Raw genomic sequence first — 18,289 nt, forward strand, 5'->3', positions numbered from 1 at the left:
CCCTTGGAGATTAACAGAAACTCCCAGGAGCCAGGAGGTAGACCTTACTGACCACACTGGTATGCCCCATAACCTAACATGGCTAGGCATGGTGGCTCACACCTGTAATCCCAGCACTTTGGGAGGCTGAGGTGGGAGGATCACTTGAGGCCAGGAGTTTGAGACCAGCCTGGCCAATATAGCAAGACTCCGTGTGTCTTTAAAAAAAAAAAAAAAGCCTAACAAAGCAGATGGCCCTGGGCATGGTTCATACTCAGATTAACACAGTCAAATTCTATTTGCATTAACCATATATTAATTTAGTTGTTCTACGGTAGTTATTAACTGGTTACTATGTGTTCTAGACCCTGGGGACTCATACAGCAGCAGGCAGCAAGCATGGTCACAGACTCCTGTCCTCACCAAGCACACATCCTGCCCATGGTGCTGGTAGATCCCTCTCTGAAGAGGCCAGGAGAGTCCTAAGGAAGAGCATGTACATTTAGTTCCAAGGGCAAACGGGTAAGAAATTAAGAACATGGCTTCACTTGCCTCATATCTCTATAGTAGCCTTTCCCAAAGTGCATCTAAGGGAATGATTTTCCTGGTCAGTGTCCTTTGAGAAATGCTGCATATTCCAGAGCTATCCCTGACATATACATCATTAATATGCGAGAGACTCCTATTTTACCCAGCATCCCAAACTTTTTTGGACACAAAGCCTGTTTGCAGCAACTCTATGGAGCAGGCTTTAGGACTCTGCTCCTTGGGTCTTGACATGGGCCTGCTCTTCATACAATCCTTACTTCCCTACAACCTGGGCTCCCTCCTCAAGGAGGTATCCCATCTCTCCCATTCCTTCACCCACGGGGCCAAGTCAAAACTGCAGCCCTTTGCCTTTTCACCTATGCCCAATGGCTTGCCAAATTTTGCTGATTCTCCATCGTTTTTTCATCCCCACTGCTGCCACCCTGGCCAGGACACCAGATTTCTGACATGAGTCTCAACAACATTCTCCTCTGGGGGCTCCTGAGCCCAGCCCACCTTGCATGCCCCTGCCCCCTCCCCAACACGGTCTCCATGCAGTAGCAGAGGGACCATTCTCAATCATGGATCTGACCACCCTTCTCCAATGACTGTGCTGCTCTTAGAGCAAGATGTGACCTCCTCCTGCTTATTATTTCTGAACACAACACTCAAACTCCTAAGTTGAACTAGATTGAGCTTTTTTTTTTTTTTTTTTTTTTTTTTTTTTTTTTTTTTTTTTTGAGACGGAGTCTCACTCTGTCACCCATGCTGGAGTGCAGTGGCACGATCTTAGCTCACTGCAGCCTCCATCTCCTGGGTTCAAGCGATTCTCCTGCCTCAGCCTCCCGAGTAGTTGGGATTACAGGTGTGCACCATCGTGCCTGGCTAATTTTTTCTATTTTTAGTAGAGACAGGGTTTCGCCATGTTGGCCAGGCTGGTCTCGAACTCCTGGCCTCAGGTGATCCACCCTCCTTGGCCTCCCAAAGTGCTGGGATTACAGGCCTGAGCCACTACATCCGGCCTAGACTGAGCTTCTTTTAGTTCTCTTCAAAATCCCAAACTCAATGGTGGCCTCATTTGGGGTAACAGGAAACCAACCATGAGGAGCACATTACCCCCTTCACACACAGGGTTCATCTTTACTGCTTCTCTCTTTCTGCTCGGTATTATTCGCTCAGGCTGCGGTGCCCAGTGGCCTTATGCTGTGCTCTGCTACTGTGGCACTTATGGCGTCACACTGTCATTGTTTACTTAAAATGCCTCCTTCACTAAAGGGCAGCCAGTGTGTCAGACTTCTTTCCTGCTGAATTCCCAGAACCTGGCAAAAGGCCTGGCACAGGGTAAATGGCCAAGAAATGTTTGTTGATTAACCTAAAGGATCAGTTTTTGCCCTAGGGGTTAGCATCTAACACCAAGGGCCCTGCTACTGAAAGCACTGATTGCAGCTCACTCTAGGCCACCTGTCTCCTCCCTTTGACTTTTGGGAAAGGTCTGTTCTCTAACAAATCTTCTTGGAACATAATATTCTTCGTACTTTAGATTCTCAGGATTCAGTTTCTTATTACTGGTGCCATCTTTTGCTGTTGCATTTCCTGACAGCCTTTTTACTGGTTGTCAGTTTGAATGCAGGCATCGTGTCTCCTCTGGCCAACCTTGACCCCAGGCACTAAAAGTGGCTTGGCCTTGTTGCGGATCTGTATCAGGCCCCAGCCCCTGCGTGTGCTCATCTCTGGATATCAAAGCTCTCTGAAAACAAGCCCAGCCACTTGCAGTGTTTGTTTCTTCCATTCTGCAGGAATGGGAGCCTCCCTTAGTACCTTTACCAAAAGAAAGCTGGCCAGATGACTACCCTTGGCCATGTCCACAAGAACAGGCTGCATGTGAATTTTCACAGCATCCTCCCATTATCACTAGGGGGCCTTGACTTTCCTCCAGCCTAAAAGACTGATGGAGTTCATCCTGTACCTGTGGAGAAATATGGCCACACCACACAGGGGTCCAACCCCAGGAAAGTGCAGGTTTGGCTGCTTTCCCCACCTGGTGCGAAGCTCTGTTGCCTTGGTTCTCTGAGTGAACTGGTGGCAAATTTTACCACAGCTTCAAAATCCCCAACTCCATGGTGCCCTAATTTGGGGTAACAAGAGACCTAAGCATAGGTCTGAAGGCTTGAGAGATACAGCCATCTAAAGCCAGAGCCTGGAACACGGCTCTGCTGAAATGCAGGGCGGCAGCAACCAGCCCTGTTTCTGTTGCCGCCACCAGGCCTGCTCCTGTGGTCAAGGAGGGGAAAAGGGCGGTTAACACGATGGAGAACACCCGGTCGGTCCTAGGGACTGGCCACGCCTGACGCCCAGAGGTCCCTCTTGGCGGGTCCTACCCCAGTCCAGAGAGCCCAGGCTCTTTGAGTTCTGTTATGCCCCTCCCTCTGGAGGCCACTAAGTGGATTTTAAATCCTCACTCCTCACTTTTTCCTTTCCTCCTCCTCGAGTTCTTCACTTAGTAGTGACCACCCAGGCACCAGGCTCTTGAACATTCTGGTCAGCTGCTGTTCTCTGAAGCATGAGTCACTGCATGACACAGGACATTCTCGCTGGGCAAGGGGGCTCCCAAGGCCTGCCTCACCAAGGGCCCTGTTTTCCGACAGAAACTTTTCATTCCATAGGAAATGAGGTCACACACCAGAGCACATGGGTAACCGGTGAGAAAATCCTCGTGCCAGGAAGGGGGGTGGTGGTGGTAGAAGGGGGGAGGCAAACTAGACCCTAACACTCACAAACCGCCAGAGGGAAATCACCTGCGGCTCTTGGGTAATTTCTACTAGGGTGGGGATGAGAAGGGTGCAGGAAAGGGACGCACACAGCTTAAAAAAAATCTGGTTTCTTTTGAAGTATATACAACATACACGATTTTACTAAGCCAAACTTGCAGGGTATTTGGCTAGCTTACTTTCAAGACTTGGAGCCCCTTAATCTACGGTCTACAGGAGACCAACACACAGAAGGTAAAGAGGGGCAGGGGTAGGATCGGGGGCGAGAGGCCAGGGCGGCCAGGCGGGCTTCACTGCCTAGGGGGTCGGGAGGTGAAGGTGGGTGGCGCAGTGCTGCCAGCTCCACCCGCCGGCTCCTCGCTCCGGGGCTTGGCTGCAGCCCGGCCTGACCTTCCAGGTTTCCCTGGCAGGAGATCAAAGCGCTGAAGCCACAAACACAGCTCAGAACTCCGAGGCCCTGCGGCCAACATCCCCCCTCCCGAGGCTCCTCCCTGCGCCAGGAGCCCTCCTCCTCCCTACTCCCATCCCGCCTGCACCGCCCCGCAGGGTCCCTCCTCCCCTCCACCAGCCCTGCTTCTCTATGTTTTCCCCCACCCCCGAACCCCCAATCCAGCGGGCTGGGACTTTCGGGGCGGGCTGCCAACCGGCCTTCTCCGACCCGGGAAAGTGCCCTCCTCGCCACCGGCCGCGCCCCTCCCCACCGGGAGAAGATATTTCTCGCCATAATTAAGGTCATTAAGCCTCCAAAGGCTCCCGTCGGCTGCAGGTTCTGAGTTCCGGAACGAAGATGATGCATTTTAAGTCCTAGTTAAGATTATGCTGATCTATTTAGGAGACATGTAGCAGCGAGAATTCAGCGGTTAAGTTAGTGGTTATGGCTGCCTAAGTTTAAATAGTGTTACTTATTCTCAAAATATGTAGCAGCCCCACTTAATTTCTCCTAATTAAAGGTACCCGACTGAAGAGGCTGGAGTCCGCGGCCGGGTCGCGGCGCCATTGCACAGGTTGGTACCCTTTTCACAATCAGAAACTAGTGGGTGTCAAACGGAAATGCATTTCCCTAGATCTTAATCTTAAACATAGACGTTTAGACCAGTTCCAAGAAACACAATGATCCTCTTTGTTTTAACACCTGACAAGGAGCACCAAAAACCCAGGAAAGCCTGTGCACACCCTCCTGTTCCATCGATACTGTCCTGTTCCCATAGATACTGTGGGGTGAAAGATGTTACGGAAAAAACTGCAGTGGGGTTGTTTCATTACCTGTCCATGCCTGGAAGATAAGCTTTTGGAAGAACCTGGAAGCCGTTATCTTGGTTGAGTTTCCAGAAGTCCCACTTCAGGCCAAATCTTATATAGTCAGCAACTAGGAACTTCAAAAAGGACCACCCCCCTTCAATGCATATGGCAACTAATTAATATAAACAAGTGTTAATTAGGTGGCAGCATCAGGCTTAACGAGGAACAACAGTGCCTGCAAAGTCTGGACACCCTACAGCCTCTCTGGAGGATGAGAGGTGGCGCGCAGGCTCTTTCTGAAGGCTGAGTTCCTCACAGGCGCAACTGTGCTTCTCAACCTTCGCTCACTGAGGAGGCAACTGGGAAGATTAAAACAAAACAAACAAACAAAAAAACTCGTGCCCAGGACCTACCCCTAGAGATGATTTGATCTATGTGGATAAAACCCCAGCAGCAATATTTTTTTAGAAGTTTCGCAGTTATTTTGAAATTCAGGTAGTGCAGAGAACCACTGATCTAACCTAAAATCGCACACGGCCTCTGGCATGACTGTCCGATGCACATTCTGGAGCTCCTCTCCTGATTCAGTTGGACTGGTGTAGACCCAAAGGTCATCTAACCAGCACGCTCTGGGAATGCTTACAATGAGGCAAAGGAAGGTGTTAGAAAATTGCTGAATCAGGTGGTAAACTTATTGAGAAGGCAGAAAATTATTTTGATTACACTATTTTCTTATTTTTATGAAGAGGAAAGTAATTCGGATGAAAGCATTTTTGCATGCTAGAAGCAGGCTTGCTTCTAACATTTGTGGGACAGGGGACAAGGGCTTACAAACTAGTAAATAAAATAGATCTTACTCTTCTATCTTGACATATGTACCTTCATAAGAACTTGAAACATAGGTTCCAGGTGAGCTTTTTAACTCCTTGGATCTCCTTGCCAGAGCATGTCAATGTGTAGACAGCTGACCCCTGGTCCACCCTGCACTTTGAGGGGGTTGTACACAGGCAGGTGAACACCCCAGGCTTGGAGGCCAAGCTGTGTCTACATCCTTGGGAAGAGGGGCATGCTGCCAGTGCACTGTGCCTCCAGGAGGATGGTCCTAGAAGAGAGGTCTGTAAGGGCTGGAAGCCAACACAAAGTCATCTTAGGGGAGTTTAGGGATGCTGGGAATGGTTTGGATGGGGGCTTCCCCTTGGACTCCTCACCCTGTGGCCAGAAGGTTTAAAAGAGGGGCCTTAAAGCACGGTCCCCCCTGCTTGGTCACAGAGCAGTACTGAGACTCCAAGAGGGAAAGTAAGGAAAGTACCTATTAATGTTCCAGGCAAGGTACCAAGTGCTTTCAAATGGTACTGAATCTGCAGAGCAACTCCGCAAGGGAGGTGGTGTTGATCCCCATTTTACAGCTGGAGGCTCAAAGGTTACATAACTTACCCATGGATACTCAGCCACAGAGTGGAGAGCTGACATTTGACCTAAGCCTCTCTCCATAATCCCAGGCCAGAGAAATACTCACGTTGTCCGAGGGCGTTCTAAAATCAAGTGTAATGGAGATACGTGCACATATATCAACATGAATGCTGAACCTCCAAACATTCCATTAATAGCTTATGTAAGTATTATATTTCCTGGTAACACAAGGAAATTCCAGATAGCTCTTATCCTAACCCACCTGGTCTCCCTCCTCTGAAATTTCCTTTTACAAATGTCATGCAGCTCATGCAGTCAACATAAGGAGGCATTTTTTTCTCCCCTTGCTGCCTATCACACTCATCGCATCACATCTGGCCCTCCCTGGGAGGTGGCAGGGTGGAACATTTCCTTACTTTTGTACAGGGTTACCTGCTTAAAAACTCAAGTCTATTTAGTCAGAGACTATTTCATCCAAAGGGGTTATATTCATTGCCAATGTAGCCAATGCAAGCTCACAAACACTATAACTTTCATCTTTTATTCTTCTTAAGGATCTAAGTTGTTTCAAAATGGTCCCCTGTGTACCCTATGGTATTGACTCCTTTTATGTGATTTTGTATTAGCAGAGTTTAAGAAAAGTTTCACTATCTCTTCACCTTAAACCAAAATCATTTTATAACAGCTACAGAATCAAATCCTTTTCTCTAGAGAAGGGCAGTTACACGACCCCCCTCAGTCATGCTATTCTTATCTGGGTGCAGTCAGTTTGATGACACCCTACCAAAGCCAGGCTGGCCAACCCAGACTGTTTTTAGCACTGCCATAGTGGAAGAGCAGGAAGAAAAGGGGGTACCTCAGACTGCTTGGACTGAAATTCTAGCTCACCTACAGAGCTCTGTGACTGTGAGCATGTGATGAATTTTCTGTTTTATTTCATCTGCACAATGGGGATGACATTGAATCTATCTCCTGAAGGCTTCTGGAAGTTGACATGACCATGCTACACTTCATATACATGCCTGGACGTCCCAGTTTAGGCCAAGAAATGATGCTGTGGCATGAGTCTGGCAGAGGGTGGTCAGTGGCTGTCAGCCCAGTGGTATATTAGAATGCCTGGGGGAGCTTATTAAAAAATAGAGGGGGCCAGGCACAGTGGCTCACGCTTGTAATCCCAGCACTTTGGGAGGCCGAGGCGGGCAGATCACCTGAGGTCAGGAGTTGAAGACCAGCCTGGCCAACATGGTGAAACTCTGTCTCTACTAAAAATACAAAAATTAGCTGGGTGTGGTGGCAGGTGCCTGTAATCCCAACTACTCGAGAGGCTGAGGCAGGAGAATCGCTTGAACCTGGGAGGTGGAGGTTGCAGTGAGCCAAGATTGCGCCATTGCACTCAAGCCTGGGGGACAAGAACAAGACTTTGTCTCAAAAATAAATAAATAAAAAAAAATAAAATAAAATAATAAATAAATAAAATTAAAAAATAGAGGGGCAGACTCCTTCCTGGAGACTGACTGATGGGAACTAGGCTGGAGGTAGATCTAGCCTTTGTAGGTTTGAAAGCTCCTCAGGCCAACTCTTAGGTGCAGCCAAGATGGGTAACCACAGACCAAGATGCTAAGGAGGTAAGAGAGGGAGAGATGGTGAGCTGGGAATGTGCTTCTTAACCTAACTCATTAAGCCCTTGTTCTTTCCCTCCTAGAATGGTCCAATTCCTTTCTCAGCTGCATTTCTGGTTTTTAAGAAACCCACTTATGCTACTTTACCTCAGACTTAAGGAAAGTGCTTGTTAAAGAGAAAATGTGTCTTCAAGGCAATAAACAATTGAGCTTTTTGTGATGACTGGGGAAAGATACCCCCAAAGCAGAAGTCTGGGTTGCTCACAATCAAAAGCCTCCAAACAATGATCACAGGCATCCTCTGGTCACCAGGTCTTGGCCTGGTACCTGGAACCCAGCAGGCACGAAAATGCTGGGGGGACATGGCCACGGGCACAAGAGCAACCATTTATACGGGGCAAGCTTTTGGGGTTCGTGGCAGAAATCCTCCTGACTTTTGGGTCCAGGCCTTTGGCCTCTATGCCACAGGAGTCCCAGGATCTTGCATAGGAGCCTCTGCCTTGAGTAGGAGAGAGCAATGGAATGCAAGTTCCAGATGGGTCTTCTGTGATAACAGGATAAAAATAGACAAAGACGAGAATCTCAAGGACACCATTTTCAGGTTTAAGTCCTATTGAGGCGGGCAGATCACGAGGTCAGGAGATCGAGACCATTCTGGCTAACATGGTGAAACCTGGTCTCTACTAAAAACACAAAAAATTAGCCGGGCGTGGTGGCGGGTGCCTGTAGTCCCAGCTACTCGGGAGGCTGAGGTAGGAGAATGGCGTGAACTCGGGAGGCAGAGCTTGCAGTGAGCTGAGATTGCGCCACTGCACTCCAGCCTCGGTGACAGAGCGAGACTCTATCTCAAAAAAAAAAAAAAAAAAAAAAAGAAAGAAAGAAAAAGAAACACATGCTTTCTTGAAGCCAGCCCTCAAACATACTCTGAACTGAGCTAACCAAGTCACAGAACTTGTATGTCAACTGCCCAACTAATATCCACTTCTCTGTGATAAGTGGTGACAGCTCTGCCATTAGAAGCAATTTTAGTGAGGGGATCTGGGGGTGTGGAGAAGGGCTATTGGCCATAGCAGTCATGGGTTAGGCTGTAAAACATAAGTTAAAAGCAGAATGTCCTATATTGAATTAGACCCTAAAATGTCCAATATTTTCGGGTCTAATTCAAATAACAAGGGCTATAATCACCTTTCTATAGGCTAACAGAATGAAGGCTGTGTCAAATCTATGCTTTTATTTCTCCCAAATGCATTCCAGTCCTGGTACTCAATAATAGTCATCACAATGGTACTGATGATGGAGGGGGAAGGAGAAGTGGCAGAGTCACCAAGCTAGCCTTCCTCAGCCCGAAAGCTAATGCTAGCTGGAGAATAAAGGTGCTCCCAAGCATCCCTACCATGCGTCCGGGGTGCAACAATAATCATTAATACTACTTTCTGTCCTATGTTCACAATCCCATCAATGCCCTGCTGGAAAGCAGTGAGGGGCTTGCAATGCACTACGTTAAAGAAATGGAACTAGAGGCTGGGCGCGGTGGCTCATGCCTGTAATCCCAACACTTTGGGAGGCTGAGGCAGGCAGATCACCTGAGGTCAGGAGTTCGAGACCAGCCTGGCCAATATGGTGAAACCCCGTCTCTACTGAAAATACAAAAAAGTTAGCCGGGCATGGTGACCTGCACCTGTAATCCCAGCTACTCGGGAGGCTGAGGTAGGAAAATCACTTGAACCTGGGAGGCGGATGCTGCAGTGAACTGAGATCATGCCCTTGTATTCCAGGCTGGGTGACAGAGCAAGACTCTGTCAAAAAAAAAAAAAAAAAAAAAAGAAAAAAAAAGAAAAAGAAAAGAAAGAAAAGGAAATGGAACTAGACCAACAAGGAAAAGAAATGGATTAAGAGTTTAATTGGGTGGGATTATTTTGAAGGATGCTCCATACAGTTCTGCAGTGGAGGAGCCTGGATGGGAGTGATGTATGCCATGTCAGGAAAGACTTCATGGAGGCCAAGCTGCCAGAATGAAGAGGAAGAGAAGGCCAGCCAGCAGTTGGATATCAAAGGTGCTGGTGGAGGCAGCAGACACACCAAATAGCATGAAGGGGAGAGGTTAGCAAAAGCTGGCATAGAGGCCAGGTGCGGTGGCTCGTCTGTAATCCCAGCACTTTGGGAGGCTGAGGCAGGTGGACCACTTGAGGTCAGGAGTTTGAGATCAGCCTGGCCAAGATGGTGAAACTCCGTCTCTACTAAAAATGCAAAAATTAGCTGGGCGTGGTGGTGGGCACCTGTAATCCCAGCTATTCAGGAGGCTGAGGCAGGAGAATCTCTTGAACGCGGGAAGTGGAGGTTGCAGTGAGCGAAGATGGCTCCACTGCACTCCAGCCTGAGCGACAGAGTGATACTCTGTCTCAAAAAAAAAAAAAAAAAAGTAGCATAGGGTTGCATGGTTGGGTATCATCGTCCACTCACATGGCCATCGTATAAACTTCACAACTATTTAGTGGTTACCCTTTCTGTTGGTGGCAGCTGGCATGTCCACAGTTTAGTTTCTGGAACACAGCATCCAAGCAGTCACTATAGTTTACTGACATTTTTGGGTCACTACCTGAAATTTTATTTTTTTCTGGAAGGGGTTCATAATCTCTACTCCAAGGCCCAGTCCTGTGGCTATGTGCTTCCAGGCAAAATATTCATTAATTTAACAAATACTTATTGAGCATATACCATGAAGATACAATCATATGCCAAAAGAATCTAGTCCTAAAAGATCTAGTGCCTCTTCTCATGGAGTTCCAGTAGTTATACTAGGACCCTACATGCACAGCCAGAGGTAAGTGCCCTGAAGAAGAGGAGTATCACAGGACTGCAAGAAGAAAGCGGGTAGAAAGGCACTGCTGACTGGGCCTATGTGTCTCCACTTTATATCAACTTGTTACCCTGTGAACAGCAAACCTCAGTAGCACCGCATGCTGCCTGGGAACCCTCAGCAAATATTAAAGCATCTACTCAATATTAACACTCATATTCACCAACAAATACAGGGGCAATTATTGTTTCAGGAAGGCAGATTAAAGTATAGTTTGACAGCGTTTAACAGTGCAGAAAATTGAAAGAAAAAAAAAACAGTTAATGCCTTTAAAAGTCATTATAATGAAAGAGACTCGAGGGACTCTGAACCACAGAAAGGTGGAGTTGGGCCGGATGGCTTCCTTTGGTCAATAATAGGTGAATGACTGTCATTAAGAAAAGGACTTCTTGCAAAAGAACAGCTTAATCCCAGGAAAAGGAAAGAGTAAAAAGGTTACATTAAGGGAATCAGGGATAATCTCTATCAATTACCCAGAGCCTTTCCTGTTAGGAAAGTCTCAAAAGAAGAACAGGAAAAGAGCTGGGTCATGATCCAGGGTGCTTACGCTTTGTTTTATGATCCAGGAGTTTGGCAGTCTGGTTTGTGGGTAAGTGGAGAGAGCTGTAACTACAAGCACTATGTAACCCCCACAAATAAGCAGGTAATTGTAGAATATGCCAACACTGGCTCAAGAGGCACCCAGCTATCAGGCAGGCATGGGGAACTGGCTGGTATTTTGAGGATAAACAAATCAAACTGCATACCTACCAGGTGGCTAGGACATTTGGAAAGATTGGTGAGCAAAATCCAGAAGAGGGACCACAAACCACTCCCTTTGGAGGGAAGAGTTCTGGCCAGACGGCCCTACATGGAATAAATGACTGATTCTGCTTCTCCTGGCCCTGGGAGCCAATGTGGTGCACTAGAGGAGACTTAGCCTCCTTATCCCTTCCTGGGAGACGATGCAGCACACCCTAGGAGAGACTGAGCCTGCTTCTCCATTCGTGGGAGCTAATATAGCCCACCATAGGGAACTGAGCCTGCTTCTCCATGCCTGGGAGTTACTGTATCCCATGCAAGGGAAGCAGCCTGCTTCTCCACTCCTGGGAGCCACTTGAAAGTCACTGCAGTCCTCATGCCAGGGGGCAAAGAGGGTCTCTTAGGCAACAGGGTCCTTGACTATGGTCCATCTGAATCAAGTGTCCCTCAGTCCTAGAGTGGGATGAAAGTGCACCTAGTCCCATGTCCAAGATTTGCAAAGGAGGCATGAGTTTCCTGAGGTCAGAGTGTGCTGGCAGTGGGAAAGGGTGTTCCATCAGAGCCAACTGCTTCCTGTCAACCCTGCCCCCACTTCTGTAGAGTCCGTTAAGTTTTATAATATTGAAATTTTTTTTTGTTGACTCCAATGTTAGTTTTTCAATAACTTTAAAATATATTTAATCAGGATCTATTAGTAAACACATAGACATTTTTGTATTATTTCAAGCAATTTTTATCAGAATTACAGAATTACTATACCAGGAGATTTGAAGCCAAGCATTTAAGGAAAGAATTTTTTTTTTTTTTTTTTTTTTTTTTTGAGACAGAGTCTTGCTCTGTCGCCTAGGCTGGAGTGCAGTGGCGCGATTTCGGCTCACTGCAAGCTCCGCCTCCCGGGTTCATGCCATTCTCCTGCCTCAGCCTCCCAAGTAGCTGGGACTACAGGCGCCCGCCACCACGCCCAGCTAATTTTTTGTATTTTTAATAGAGACGGGGTTTCACCGAGTTAGCCAGGATGGTCTCGATCTCCTGACCTTATAATCCGCCCACCTCGGCCTCCCAAAGTGCTGGGATTACAGGCGTGAGCCACTGCACCCGGCCAAGGAAAGAATTTTTTAAAAACCAATTTGTCGGAGGTGAGCGGGGGTGGAGGATGAGAAATTACTTAATGGGTACAATATACATAATTCAGGTAATGGCTACACTAAAAGCCCTGACGTTTCCACTATGCAATATACCCATGTAACCAAATTATACTTGTACCCCATAAATTTATAATCAAAAAACTCATTTGTTACAGGGAAGCTGACTATAAAGGACCTGCTAGCAGGCAAGTGTATAGTAGCTTATAAGGAAGATGGAATCTTGAAAAGAAGGGTAAATTAAAATATTTTCAAATATACCAGTTGAGTTCACTTAATACATTTTAAAGTGAGTACCTCTGTAACAACAATAAATTCTCCAACCTACTGAGTTTGCTTCTAAGAGGATTAGGACTCAACTCAAACTTACAAGACGGACAGCTGACTAGAGTCAGGGTTGTGGGTTTTTTCCCCCCCATCTGAAACTTCACGAAGTAATTTAAAGTCAGGGTGTTTAACAGAGTACTGCTGGTCATACAGTCACATACCTAACCCTGTCCTCACACTATCATGAGAACATGCTACACCAAGATCTAGTGATGGGCAGGGACCAACCAAGACTCAGAAATATCAGGCTCCCCAAGTCTCCAGTCCTACTTCAGTTTTAGCCTTAAGAGAAAGTGTGTCTGGGATCAGGATCTGACAGTCAAGAGGAGGTTAGGTTTGGGGGTCACGTTAACAGCTAACAGATGAAGTTACAGATTAACTCTTCACTGCCATTAGTTGGTTAATGTACAATTCGTAGGTAACTTCAATCGTCCTGGCCCAAGTTCAGAGTGAAAAAAAACAGCGTCCTCTTTTCTTACTTAAAAAGTAATAAAAGGAATGAACTACTCATATACACAATCCACATGAATGTATCTCAAAATAATTATGCTGAGTCAAAGAAGCCAGAATAAGCAGTACATATGGCAATGATTCCATTCGTATAAAATTCTATAAAATGCAAACTGGTCTACAGTAGGAGAAAGCAGATCAGTAGTTGTCTGGGGTTTGGCAGGGAAGCCAGGAAAGGGAGGGAGGGATTTTAAAAGGGAATTGAGGGAATTTCGGGGGAGCGACAGATATGTTCATCTTGACTGTGATTTCATGGGGGTGTGTGTGTGTGTGTGTGTGTGTGTGCATATTAGTCAAACCTTATCAAATTGTGCACTTTAAATACATGTTTTTTTAATCACGTCTATTATACTTCAATAAAGACTAAAACAAGGCCAGGCGCGGTGGCTTACACCTGTAATCCCAGCACTTTGGGAGGCTGAGGTGGGTGGATCATTTGACGTCAGGAGTTCGAAACCAGCCTAGCCAACATGGTGAAACCCCGCCTCTACTAAATATACAAAAATGAGCCAGGGATAGTGGTGCGTGCCTGTAATCCCAGCTACTCGGGAGGCTGAGGTAGAAGAATCACTTGAACCTGGGAGGTGGAGGTTGCAGTGAGTGAGATCACACCACTGCACTCCAGCCTGGGGGACGGAACGAGACTCTGTCTCAAAAAAAAAAAAAAAAAAAAAGATTCAAACAAGGAGTGAAGGGAGAAAAGGAGGGGAGAATCTGCAACTATTCTTTTTCCATTGTTGCCCCTTATCACTTCAAAGCAAAACTATTTTGACACAGACAACCTTTTACCATGTGAATGCATTTAATTTTAGTTAATATAGGAAAATTCCAAAGCTAGTTTTAAAAATTATGCAGATCGAGCAAGATAATACCTCTTTCTGATATCTACTAAAACTGGCTCAGTATTTTATTTTATTTATTTATTTTTTTTGAGACAGAGTTTCGCTCTTGTTTCCCCAGCTGGAGTGCGACAGCGTGACCTTAGCTCACTGCAACCTCCGCCTCCTGGGTTCAAGTGATTCTCCTGCCTCAGCCTTCTGAGTAGCTGAGATTAAAGTATTTTAAAACAGGCTGGGTGTGGTGGCTCACACCTGTAATCCCAGCACTTTGGGAGGCCGAGGCAGACGGATCACGAGGTCAGGGGATCGAGATCATCCTGGCTAACGCGGTGAAACCCTGTCTCTACTAAAAATACAAAAAATTAGTCGTGCATGGAGGCAGGCGCCTGTAGTCCCAGATACTCAAGAGGCTGAGGCAGAAGAATGGCGTGAACGCGGGAGGCGGAGCTTGCAGTGAGTGGAGATCGCCCCACTGCACTCCAGCCTGGGTGACAGAGCGAGACTCTGTCTCTCTCTCTCTCTCTCTCTCACACACACAAACACACACACACACACACAAACAAGGCCTCTCTCAATGAAATCTGGATGACTGGGTAAGTTAGACCAGCAGAACAGAGCCCGCCTGGACTCTGGGAGGCAGGCAGACCCCAGGTTAGTAGACATGAGTATACAGTGGGCCCTCCTTATCAGTGGGTTTCACATCTGTGCATTCAACCAACCATGGATGAAAAATACTCGGAAAAGAAAAAGGATGGTTGTGGCCAGGTGTAGTGGCTCATTGTAATCCTACCATTCTGGGAGTCCAAGGTGGGTGGATTGCCTGAGCCTAGGAGTTTAAAACCAGCCTGGGCAACATGGTGAAACCCTGTCTGTACTAAAATACAAAAAATCAGCCGGGCATGTTGGCATGCACCTATAGTCCTAGCTACTCAGGAGGCTGAGGCTCAAGAATCGCTTGAACCCAGGAGGTGAAAGTTGCAGTGAGCCGAGATCATGCCACTGCACCCCAGCCTGGGTGACAAAGCAAAACTGTCTTGGGGGAAAAAAAGAAAAAAAAAAAAAAAAGGATGGTTGTATCTGTACTGAACGTGACTTTTTTTCCTTGTCATTTATTCCCTGAACAATGCATTATGACAACTATTTATTAATACATAGCACTTACATTGTATTAGGCATCATAAAGTAATCAGAGATGATTTAAAGTATACGGGAGGATGTGCATAGGTTATATGCAAACACTGCCGCCATTTTATATAAGGTACTTGAGCATCTGTCGCTTTTGGTATCCATGGGGGGATGTGGGGGTGGGGCAGTCTTGCAACCAATTTCCCACAAATGTGAAGGGACAACTGTATTTCATCAAGATAAGGATAATCAAGATGGGGATGGGGTGGGATGCACACTTGCTAATGCTGCCCACAGTCAGGGGAGCCCAGTGGCCTAAGGGAAATCCCTATTTCCTATTTCCTATTTCTGGTTCTATCACACTTACTGATATCCTTGGGCAAGACACTTAATATTTGATCCCTAGTTTCCTCATCTGTAGAATTAAGACAGTGATTGTACTTTATATGGTTGTTGAGGGGATCAAATAGTTCCTGGGTGTAAAGTGCTTGGTGTAGTTTGGGTACATGGTAGGTGCCAATTAATGATTACTAATAATTGATCTAGTCTTAAATAAATCATGTTACTAAGGTGTTAATTGCTACAAATCAGACAGCACTGTTTTGATAGAGGGGACTTGTGTTTGAGTTTTGAACTGGGTATTATCAATTTCTTTAGTAATCGCTTTAGCTTCATGTCACGAATGCAAGTGGTATGGTTTTTCCTTGCATTACCTTCAGCTTTCATATGGGAACAGAATTAAAATAATGACAATTAAATGGGTCTTCAGAATTTAAGTTGTTCTGCTGTAATCTTCAATCTTTCCTAGCTCAACTGGAAGGAAGTTACATGATTGACCCAAAGAATCAAATATCTCCTGCCAAGTGTTACAAGACATTCACACTTCTTGGAGTAAAGAAAATGGCCACAATATTTTATGATTCCTCCCATCAATAAATTGAGTTTATTTTTCCACCCCTTGAATTTAGGCTTGGCCACATGAGTTGCTTTGGTCAATGGGACATGAGCAAATACAATGCCAGCAGAAGCTTGGAAAGTGCTTGAGGGCATCGAATAGTTCATGGGTGTTCATGCTTGCCCTCTCTTGTGGCTGGGAACCTTGAGAACTATCATGTAAGAAGCCTAGGTTAGTCTACTGGATGATAAGAGACCACATATTGAGAGGGCATGGCTATCCCAGGTGAGGTCCCAAATACTTGAGTGAGGCCATCCTAGATCACTCAGTCCCAGAGGAACCACTAGCTGACCACAGAGATCAGCCAGGCTGGCCCAGACCAGAAGAACTGCTCAGCTAACCCACAGAACATGAGCAATGAAAACGACTGTTGTTTTCAGGGTGCTACATTTTAAGGGCAGTTTGTTATGCAGCAAAAGCTAACTGATACACCTGTGCTAAATGAATGCTCAGGGCCAAGCTACCTCACCTGTGTTGTCATCTGTACTAATGCTACTCTACCAACCTGTTTACATTCCTTTGTGCTCCTCAGCCTGTTTCTGTTTTCTTCTCTCTGAGGTCTTCGGGTTCCCTTCACTGGCTCTTACATGGTCCTAACTCACTTACTTGTTTTCCTTGAAGTCCTATGCTGGGCCCCTTTTCTCTTCCTAGTCTATACTCTTTCTGAACAAGCTCATTCTGGACTCCTGGTCTGAATACACACTCCCCTATCTAATGACTTCTCAACCTTCATCTCTTAGCCCTGACCCTTTTCAGGGCTAGAGTTCAAAGGGTTCCAGTTCAAAGTCAAAGTCAGGGGTCTAATCCTGAACAAAGTCAAAGTCACCAAGTTTCTCCCAAACCTACATTACTTGTCTCAGGTTAATGGAATCACCAGCATGCAAACCTAGAAACCCAAATCTTCCTCCTCTTCTCTCACTACCCCTTCCCCTTCCTCTCTCCACATCCAATCGCCATAGAGAATCACTCTCAAGTGGGCTCTCCCTTTGCATCCCTGCTACCCAGTAATGCAGCAGTTCCTCTGTCTCCACTCTTTTTCCAGTTCATTCCATACACGATGCCCTGAGCTGTTTTCTCATCCTTCTCAGATTCAAGTCTCAATTCCTTATAATGTTCAAGACTCTCCTTTGGATCCAGTTTGGATCCAGTCTGCCTGTCTGCCCTCCCCTCCCATACTATTTGCCCTTTAAGCACCAGATGCTCCACCCACACAGCTCCCCCATTTCTGAAAAGTTAAGGCATACAAACATCTTCCAGCTGTTGCACAGGTTACTCATGTTACCTCAATTGCTCTCCTGGACCCTTGGTTACCTCTCAAAGCCCTTCTCATGCTTAAGGACACATCTAAAAGCCTCCTTTCTCTGCAAAACCTTGCCTAATTTTTCTAGAACAATTTCTATACCAGCATAGCCTCTGTGTGAACTCCTCTTATGAGACTTTTCTGCACCCACCCTGGTTGACGGAATATAAGCTTTCTGTTTTCATGTCACATTCATAGGCCTAGGGTGGCCATAGTTTCTGTCCTAGCATGCCCAGGACAGCCCGTTTACATTTCTCCTCCCACCATAACCCCTTCCATTCTCAGAAGTGTCTCAGCTTGGATGACAAATGATATGGTCACCCTAAATTGGTCTTACAGTGCTTAACAAAATCAGAGTATACAAGTCCGCTAATCCAGCTTCTCTGTGGTCCTTCTTCATATTTATTGTTTGACTGTCAGAAATTATTGGTCTGTGTTCACACTTCATTTGCTCAACTTTCCATAGACAGCCTGCATGATCTTCATCCCTGCAGTTTAAAAATCACACAACACAGACTGCAAACTCAATTGTCCACAGGGGCCACACATAAGATTTATGGCAATAGATGTGCTGCTGCAGTGTGAGGACAGCAGAGAGTGGCAGGCACCGTGGCAGACTGGACAGTGCACACCTGCCTGATGGGGGCAATTTCTAGGCAGCTGGGGTTTCCTTTATCAGGAGGAATGGGGCACCAGCACTGCCAGACCTTCTGATTTTTCAAGAGAAGGTAGAAATGTGAATTTTTTATATTAAATCTTCCAATTCAACTGTTGGCAACCAATTTACACTTAAAATACTGCACAGGTGTACCCTGTGGGGCGAATCCATCTTTGGCCTTCATAAAACTGACAGATCTCTACCTGGACAACATCTCACCTTTGGAAATGGAAATAGACAAGTAGACTCCAGAGGCAGAGCCCGTCTTTGGCACTCAATGGCTCTGTCCTGA

At 46.3% G+C, this 18,289-nt stretch overlaps 1 protein-coding gene and 2 long non-coding RNA genes across 13 annotated transcripts in view; 2 read left to right on the plus strand and 1 right to left on the minus strand.

The window, feature by feature from the left end:
• Nucleotides 1–18,289, minus strand: part of ZNRF3 (zinc and ring finger 3) — a 176,841-nt gene that overhangs the window by 23,259 nt on the left and 135,293 nt on the right. The window lies entirely within an intron of this gene.
• LOC144331855 (uncharacterized) lies at nt 1,216–17,399 on the plus strand. The gene is made up of 2 exons (XR_013399417.1): nt 1,216–1,285; nt 14,970–17,399. It is a non-coding gene; the product is annotated as an uncharacterized LOC144331855 (long non-coding RNA).
• On the plus strand, nt 12,238–14,922 carry LOC144331851 (uncharacterized). The gene is made up of 2 exons (XR_013399413.1): nt 12,238–13,645; nt 14,342–14,922. It is a non-coding gene; the product is annotated as an uncharacterized LOC144331851 (long non-coding RNA).

Source organism: Macaca mulatta, chromosome 10 (genome assembly GCF_049350105.2).
Source record: "Macaca mulatta isolate MMU2019108-1 chromosome 10, T2T-MMU8v2.0, whole genome shotgun sequence".
NCBI lineage: Eukaryota > Metazoa > Chordata > Mammalia > Primates > Cercopithecidae > Macaca > Macaca mulatta.